Source organism: Tiliqua scincoides, chromosome 4, assembly GCF_035046505.1.
Source record: "Tiliqua scincoides isolate rTilSci1 chromosome 4, rTilSci1.hap2, whole genome shotgun sequence".
NCBI lineage: Eukaryota > Metazoa > Chordata > Lepidosauria > Squamata > Scincidae > Tiliqua > Tiliqua scincoides.
The window spans coordinates 217,337,570-217,347,133 of NC_089824.1; the positions used below are offsets into that span (position 1 = coordinate 217,337,570).

At 44.5% G+C, this 9,564-nt stretch overlaps 1 pseudogene; it reads left to right on the plus strand.

Moving 5' to 3' along the window:
- The first annotated feature begins 405 nt into the window (after positions 1–405).
- Positions 406–522, plus strand: LOC136650004 (5S ribosomal RNA; annotated as a pseudogene).
- Positions 523–9,564: the final 9,042 nt, after the last annotated feature.

Genomic DNA, 9,564 nt, shown 5'->3' on the forward strand with positions numbered 1-9,564 from the left:
TTTTGGGTGGGGCTTGAAAGAATCAAGGGGTACTAATGTCAGGGCCCTTTAATGCTGCCTTATGCTTTAATGCAGTGGTCCTCAACCTTTTTTGAGCCACAACATCAATCAATCAATCAATCAATCAATCAATCAATCAATCAATCAATCAAGTATGATTGTATGCTGCCGCCTTCAGCCGCCTTGTATGCCTGAAGATCTGAGGCTGCCAGTTCGAAACAACCGGAAGTACCTGAGAACTGACGACATGCTGATATACTGATGAGCTGACCCTCGGTGGCAGAGAGGAGTTGCTGTCAAGTGGAGCATGGGAGGCGAAGGGCCAGAGAGAGGCCAGTCCGGGAAGGAATCCAGCTGGAACGAGGAGTTCTATGAAAGACGAGAACTATTCAAGTGTAAAAATCAGGCAGCAACTGTTACCCTGTGCATGCCTGATCTCATCTGATCTCAGAAGCTAAGCAGAGTCAGGCCTGGTTAGTACTTGGATGGGAGATCACCTGAGAATACCCGGTGCTGTAGGCTTATACCATAGTCTTTCGAGACTGAAGGTTGCCAACCTACGAGGTTTAGAACAGCCTGCCTATGTAAACTGCCTTGGATTAAAGTCTGAGGAGAAATCTGATGACCAACGAAAGGTGGTATATAAATACCTGTATAAATAAATAAATAAGAGACTGGGGACCCAGTCTCGTTAGTCCTGCCCCCCTCCTATCCACCCAATACCCTCCCAGCACTGTTCACTATAACCTAATATTTTTATTAGAGAGGGCAGAAAAAGTTGCCATGAAGCCTGGCACTAGTGAAAGTTATTTTAGCCCAATTGCTAACAACTTGAGCAGGTCTGGGACACCATCTCCTGGAACCTGAAAGGGCACACCAGACGCCTCCCCCTTTATCTGGTGCCACACTAGTCCAGTGGTCTTCAACCTTTTTCATTCCTGGTAGTTGCTGCAACCCCATAACTGAGATTTTGTGACCCCATTGGGGTCCCATCCCCAAGGTGGAAGAACATTGATTTAATGCCTTTGCTTTCTCATAATTAGTTGGAAGCAGATGACAGTCGAAGTGCTGTATGGTGCTTAATGTAGCATATTTTCCCTTCCAAAATCTATCAGTGCCCATCCTCATGAACAAGATCGCCCTTCGGTTTTCTCTGAAGTCATATTCTGTAAAATTCTCATTTCTTCCTGCTATTATCCCTTTAATGCAGCATTTCCTCAGCACCCTGTTATTTGAAAGTGGTACTAAATTTCTTCCTGTTCGTTTGCCAAAGCTGTGGCATTCCTGAACTGACATCAATGAATCAGATCCTGTTGTCTGTAGAGGGTATGTGTGCTTTAAACACTGGTTTCCACTTTGTAGTCAGGGTTACTATTACTACTACTTCATCACAGCCTATGCTGGGCTGGTTATAGCTTGCAATTTGGGATCTAGCCAAGGAACCTGGGAATCGCAGAGATTTTGTTGCAGATTCTTGTTATTATTAAATGTTGAGAATCCCTTATCCAGAATTCCAAAATACAGAATATTCCAAAATACGGAACTTTTTAAGCACCAAAATGACTTTTAAAAAACATTTTTGCTTAAAGTAATAAAATCACAAACCGTGTATCATGCACAAACAGTGGCATCACTAGGGTTTGTGACACTCAGTGCAGGAGGCCTGTGTGTCATCCCTATGATGGCCCTCCTCTCATACAGTGGGAGGGCAACACCCCACGTAGTAGGCATGGTGATGTAGCCTTTCCCCACCCTGCTGTTTTTTGGCTATAACTTTTGACAGAATAGAGATATTCCAATGCAGTTTGTTTCATTGCATTCTGCATGGAATTATGCATTGATTGATATATAACATGATGGTATTATTCGAAAATACCAAGATTTAAAAATGTTTGGAGATTACTAGTGTCACCCCCCACCCCATGTGCATCACCTGGTAAAGGCTGCACCCCCTGCACCTCCCTAGTAACACCACTGTGCACAAACCTTGTTTTATGCACAAAATTATTAAAATGTTGTATAAAATTACCTTCAGGCTATGTGCACAAGGGGTATGAGAAACATAAAAATTTTGTATTTAGACTTGAACCACATTCCCAAGATCTCTCATAACATATATGCAAGTATTCCAAAATATGGAAAAATCCAATCTCGAAAGCACCTCTGGTTCCAAATGTTTGGATAAGGGATGCTTAACCTGTATTTTGCTACTTCATCACAGCCTATGCTGGGATGGTTGTAGTCTGCAGCTCAGGATCTAGCCAAGATCCTGGGAATCGCAAGATATCTTTGGATTCTTGCCATTCTAAGCAATGTTCTGGAGTTATGCTTTTGCAATTTACTCAAGGCCAATAAAGCCAAGGTGTTGCTTTAGACTTCTAGGCATTCCTCCAAGGGCTCCAATGACAATTGGCACAGACCTTCTCCCAGAGATACCCAAGTTCTATTCACATACCTTGTTCTATTCTTGATACCTTGTAATTTTCTCATGTTCTTTATCTTCAATTCTACTGTTGCCTGAGGTTGCATTATCAATGAGCCAAAGATATTGAATGCCACAGTCATGGTGACTGAGCAGAAAGCAACTAATTAGCCATTTTTAAAAAAGTGCAAGGAGGAAGCTACTAACTAAAGGCACAATATCCCTGAAAAGCCATATCATCCACACCGGCTGAGCTCACGGTGCACCTATGCATTAGGTAAAAAAACAAAACAAAAATCCCACCAGTAATTTGGTCTGAAAGAAGAAGGGAAGACATGGCAGAAAATACTGCAGTCAAGATTTTTGGTTGCAATCACCTGTGGGCATTCTCTATGAAAATTGAAAGAACAAAGGATGTCCATTCCAGGTTAAATGGATAATGTAAAAGCAACCATGGCCCACTGGCTTTTCACGCCACAATACTGGTTATCAGAAACAATATGGTTTTCTTATAAAATCTAAACAATATTCTTTGGTTGTCAACCCATAATGTGGCACAGGGACCAGAGAGGCCACACCCCTCAGAATAGGTTAAACTCGAGGTCTGCGTCTAGGGTCATTGAAAAGCTAGAATGTTGAAAACTACAATGGCTTCTACTATTCCATCTTGTTTACCAAACTTCTGCATACTGGGAGCTTTGGGTAATACTAAGGCCCCAATCCTAACGCCCACCACAAGCACCTATGTCGCTGCTTCAAAAAGACGCACTGCATCCTATGGTGGGAGGGTGATCAGACAGCCTGCAGGAAGTAAGCAAAATTATTTTGTACTTACCTCCTGGTACACTGCCCGATCTCCAATTTGTCTCCTTGGACATATACCACCTATTTTGGTGGTATGTGTCTAAGGAGAGAAAAGGTGCAGGGAAGCTTAAGAACATAAACACATAAGAACAGCCCCACTGGATCAGGCCATAGGCCCATCTAGTCCAGCTTCCTTTATCTCACAGTGGCCCACCAAATGCCCCAGGGAGCACACCAGATAACAAGAGACCTGCATCCCGGTCTGCAAGAGACCTTACATCTGGCATTCTGACATATCCTGACAAAATCAGGAGGTTGCGCATACACATCATGGCTTGTAACCTGTAATGGATTTTTCCTCCAGAAACTTGTCCAATCCCCCTTTAAAGGCATCCAGGCCAGATGCTGTTACTACATCCTGTGGCAAGGAATTCCGCAGACCAATCACATGCTGAGTAAATTTTCTTTTGTCTGTCCTAACCCTCCCAACACTCAATTTGAGTGGAGGTCCCCTGGTTCTGGTGTTATGTGAGAGTGTAAAGAGCATCTCTCTATCCACTCTATCCATCCCCTGCATGATTTTGTATGTCTCAATCATGTCCCCCCTCAGGCGCCTCTTTTCTAGGCTGAAGAGACCCAAACGCTGTAGCCTTTCCTCATAAGGAAGGTGCCCCAGCCCAGTAATCATCTTAGTTGCCTGCCCTCTTTTGCACCTTTTCCATTTCCACTATATCCTTTTTGAGATGCGGCAACCAGAACTGGACACAATACTCCAGGTGTGACCTTACCATCGATTTGTACAACGGCATTATAATATTAGCTGTTTTGTTCTCAATACCTTTTCTAATGATCCCAAGCATAGAATTGGCCTTCTTTACTGCCGCCACACATTTGGCCGACACTTTCATAGACCTGTCCACCACCACCCCAAGATCTCTCCCCTGATCTGTCACAGGCAGCTCAGAACCCATTAGCTTATATGTGAAGTTTTGATTTTTTGCCCCAACGTGCAGGACTTTACACTTACTTACATTGAAACGCATCAGCCTTTTTGCTGCCCATTCTGCCAGTTTGGGGAGATCCTTCTGGAGCTCCTCACAATCACTTCTGGTCTTCACCACTTGGAAAAGTTTGGTGTCATCTGCAAACATAGCCACCTCACTGCTCAACCCTGTTTCCAGGTCATTTATGAAGAGGTTGAAGAGCACCTGTCCCAGAACTGATCCTTGGGGCACACCGCTTTTCACCTCTCTCCATTGTGAAAATTGCCCATTGACACCCACTTTCTGTTTCCTGGTCTTCAACCAGGTCTCAATCCATGAGAGGACCTGTCCTCTAATTCCCTGATGGTGGAGTTTTTTCAGTAACCTTTGGTGAGGGACCGTGTCAAACGTCTTCTGAAAGTCCAGATATATAATGTCCACGGGTTCTCCCACATCCACATGCCTGTTGACCTTTTCAAAGAATTCTATAAGGTTCGTGAGGCAAGACTTACCCTTACAGAAGCCATGCTGACTCTCCCTCAGCAAGGCCTGTTCGTCTATGTGTTTTGAGATTCTATCTTTGATGAGGCATTCCACCATCTTACCCCGTATAGATGTTAGGCTGACCGGCCTATAGTTTCCCAGGTCCCCGCCCTTTCCCTTTTTAAAGATTTGCTATCCTCCAAACTTCTGGCACTGTGGCCGTTTTGAGGGACAAGTTGCATATCTTAGTCAAGAGATCTGCAACTTCATTCTTCAATTCCTTAATAACTCTTGGGTGGATGCCATCAGGGCCCGGCAACTTATTGATCTTTAATTTATCAATGAGGTCTGAAACATCTTCTCTTTCAACCTCTGACTTAATTCCTCGGTTAGGAGGGGCCGTTCGGGCAGCGATATCTGCCCGAGGTCTTCTGCCGTGAAGACAGATGCAAAGAACTCATTCAATTTCTCTGCCATTTCTAATTTTCCTTTTATCTCCCCTTTCCCTCCCTCGCCATCCAGAGGGCCAACCGCTTCTCTGGCGGGTTTCCTGCTTCTAACGTATTTGAAGAAGCTTTTGTTATTCCCCTTCATGCTGCTGGCCACGTGTTCCTCATAGTCTCTCTTGGCCTCTCGTATCACCTTCTTACATTTCTTTTGCCACAGTTTATGTTCCTTTTTATTCTCCTCATTAGGGCAAGACTTCCATTTACAGAAGGAGGCTTAAAACGGAGGAGACAAGATCCGGCGTGAGCCATTTATATAGGATCCACTCCATCCTGCCTCCTCCCTGCCCAGAAATCCTCCCTCCCTTCCTGCCCACAGCCCACCCTGCCACTGACTTACCAGTACCAGGAACTCCAGGGAGGCCACTACCGCATGGCCAGTATCACTCAGCTTCACCAATCCCAGTTGCACGCTCTACGGCATTGTGTTTTGTTATGCCATAAGTCAGGCTGCACTGCCAGCACGCTAGTTCCGGCAGTGCAGCCCAACCATAGGGCTGGGCTTTAACACTACTACAATCCTGGCCACACTTACTTGAGAATAAGTTTCATTGAATACACTGGAACTTATTTCTGAGTAAACATGTATTGGTTTGCGCTGCAAATCCAGGAGTTTTTCCATGCATCTTGTGAACTATGGTTGATGAATGAATAAATGCATACAGTACCAGTTGGCTTCTAGTGGGTCTGCTCATCAACTCTTAACCACTAGATAAACAACTAAAATGAAACTAGCCAAGGGCAGAAAAAAAGTACACAGCCCATGTTTTTCTGGCAACTGGCCCAATAAAGCCTGGCCATGCTGGCTTTTCCCCCAGTTATGCCCTCCGGGCAGAAGGTCTGGTCTAGAGGGTAGAGCTGCCATTAAGCCAGAAGATAACATCTGAAGGTCACCAGTTCGAGATCACTGGAAGCTTCTGTGTATGGCAAGTCCTCGAGATGCAACTAATGAGCTGAGCTGAACTACCCCAGCTGCTCTTCAGTGAGAAAGAAGCCGTCTCTGCTGCCCTTTGGTCAGAGAGTAGGAGCTGTTTGTCAGTCAGCGTGGGAGGCAACCATGACCAGAACTGATACCAGACTGTGAAAGATTCATCTGGAATGTTGTTGGTTCTTTAAAAATTCAAAATTCTTCGTTATTGTAAAAAACCCCTCAGGGGTTCAGAGAAAGCCTGACTATGTGACCTGCCTTGGACTAAAGTCAAAGGAGCAATCCAATGACCTAGAAAGGCATTCTGTTTATTGCTGTTGTTAAAAATCCTTTATTGCTTCATTCCCTGTATCTGGTGGTGTAGCTGGAGGGGGGCGGAGCACTCAGCTTGGAGGGGAGGTGGGTGAGCGGCCCCTCCCTTCTGAGCCATTCCCAGCGGGGGGGGGGGAACAGAGCCGTATGGCTCTGTTTTGTCCCCCCGCTGGGAATGGCACCGAAGGGAGGGGCTGCTTGCCCACCTCCCCTCCACGCTGAGTGCTCCGCCCCCTCCAGCTACGCCACCACCGGTATCATTATGCCCAACTCCTTGTAGAAAAGCAGCTCAGCAGAATGAGATATTCCTGTGAAATCCCAAAGCATTATGACAGCAGGAGCTCAGCAGCTGGTGCATGCCAATTCTCTCTCTCTCTCTTTCTCTCTCTCTGTGTCCCCGTCTGTCCCTACTTTGCGAAAACAAGACAGAATTTCCGCAAACACCAAATTTGCTTACAAGTCAATTCCTCTTCCATTCTCCAAGATTCCATGTGACCTTGAACCATCTTTGTCTCCCCCCCCCCCACTTCTGCCCTCTTTTTCTTTCTACCCCCCTCCTTTTTCTTCTCCACAAAGGGTGAGAATGTCAATAACACTTTAAAAAAAATTGGCAGTAATGGATGAAAAAAACTGCTCTGTTTTGCATACAGCTAACTGGAAGTTTTTTTAAAAAGGTATTTTACTTAAAGGGGATAACACAATTTTTCCATTCAGTATTTTTATTAAAGAAAGCGTGTGGCTGAAAGAGCAGGTGATCGTTTTGTAGTATGATTGCTTTGGACGCATTGCTGCTAATCTTGGACCAAGTTCCACCAGCATGGAGTGTATCTCCATTCCTTCTTGTGCTGTGGTAGCGCCTAGGTGGCTCCCAAGGAGAACAGGATACTCTTCCAAGTATCAGGGCCTTCATGTGTTTCCAGGTGCAAATTGTGCCTTCTGCAATATCTTTGCCACCCATTGAATCACTGGAGGGAGTAAGGAGGGTAGGATGGTGGGTGGCAAGTTCTGATGCCTCTAGGCCAGAGGCTTCTGCAGATGATGTCATCAAGAAAAATGCCAGCAAGGGCTTGTGCGTGGACCTTTCTGGGTGCTTTTGGGGATCTCTGGCTTTTACATCAGAAGTAGAAAAATAAAAAATAATACCCTCCCCCATCCAGTGTGCAGATTAGTTTGTATCAATTTCATTCTTCTTGCTCCAGTTTCAAAGGCAGCCTGGCAGTGGGGAGGCAAATCTGTTTGGAAATTGAACCTTTGAACTAACAAAAAGCACGACAATTAGCAATATTCTTGTTTTAAATGCACTTGCAAACAGTCAATCTTTCTCTCTCTCTCTCTCTCTCTCTCTCTCTCTCATGTGCTCTCTTCATCCTTTTAAGTAGTGTCAAGTCCATACAGTTTTGGCCACGTCAGGCGTCAGGTTTAATACTATTAAGGAATCAATTACTTCTTTCTCAAGCGTCGCTTGTCAGTTTAACTCACCCATTTATGTATCAATACCATCCTTTTGTGTAAATGCAAGCATTCTCCGTTTGCTGTGTCATAATTAGTTACCTCCTTGATATTGGAGCTTCCTGCTCTGCAAACGTCTCTCTTACCTTTAAAGCTTGAGGGAGCTCTAGAGAGGGAGCTCTAATTGGGTTGGACGCCCGTAAAAGGGTGCAGACACCGTTTCCAAGTGGAGAGAGACTAGACCTGTTCATGTGGCCAGCTGGGTACACTTTTATCCCTTTACCTGATGTGAAAAGCTCAGACTCCACAGAGGGGGTCACCAAGATACAACCATTGGCGTAGCTAGAGGGGGTGCAAAGCACTAAGTTTTGCAGCGAGCATCACCGCAAGCTTGCAAGCAGCCCCTCCCCCTCCCTTCAGAGCCATTCTAGGTAGTGGGAGTGGAGACGAATGCTTCCATTTTGTTCCCCCCACTTGGAATGGCTCCAAAGGGGAGGGGCCACATGAGCCCTGCGGTATGTGTGTGTCTGTGTGCATGTGCACATCCCTAGCAGACACAGAAATCTTTTGAACTTGAGTCCACAACAAAATCTGCTTGTTTGGTTTTTCACATGATCAGTCTTAAATTTGCAATGGGCTGCAATGATTAGTTCATTTCCCATCCCGCTATCTGGTGTGGGGAAGGGGCAGGATTCGTTGCATCCTGTATGGGCAGTAGCATTTGATCAGGGGCACGATATCACTGAGTAGAGAAGAGGATGAGTCTTCATTTAGCCGGAGGATATTGCTTTGATTTGAAGAGGTTGGTCACTCCTTATCTAGAGGTTTGGAAAATGAGATTATTCAAATGTGTACTGATGTGTTTTATGTGGCCTAGCAATGCACTGCTTCCATGTGGCAATTCAAGCACATAGTGGGCCTGGATTATTATCTAAGCTGACGATTGGAGCAGACCAAAGCCAGGATGATGAAGCAATCGAAGATTGTTGACTCATGGGGCCCTACTAAATCCAGTGTCCTTTCATACTTAATTATCTTGTCAGGTTCCTGGAATTTGAGCAACCGGCAATACTGACAGCCTTGGGTGAGCAAAAAGCTACATGGCATGCACTAAAAATCTTTGTTCATGTCTTTTGGGGTTTGTCTGTACTCAGTTCTTTCAACAGATTCAACTGTATCACTTTCATATATTGCACCTACGATAATTCACCCCCCTCATTCTCAGCCCTTCCCTTCCCATTCTGATAGACTGTTGCAAAACAAATTTTAGAAATAAATGATGATGATGATGATGATGATGATGATGATGATGATGATGATGATGATGTGTTTATATACTGCTTTTCAACAAAAAAAGTCACATAGGTTTGCAAAGAAGATCAAATAACTAAATGGCTCTCGCAATAATGTTTATATTTTTATTGTATTTGAAAGCTGCTTTGAATGCCCATTAGGGAGATAAAGCATGGAACAAATAGTCTTTTTTATTTGTTTTAGGGTCACTCCTAAAACAGGGCTATACATGGTATAGAAATACATTGCTTTTCACTTAGCTTTAATAGGCTGCTTTATCATTTCTTTAAAAGCATTGATTATATTGATACCATAAAAAGCAGAGGGGGAAGTATTTACAGCACAATCCTAGAAATGTCTACTCAAATGTTCCACTGAGTTCAG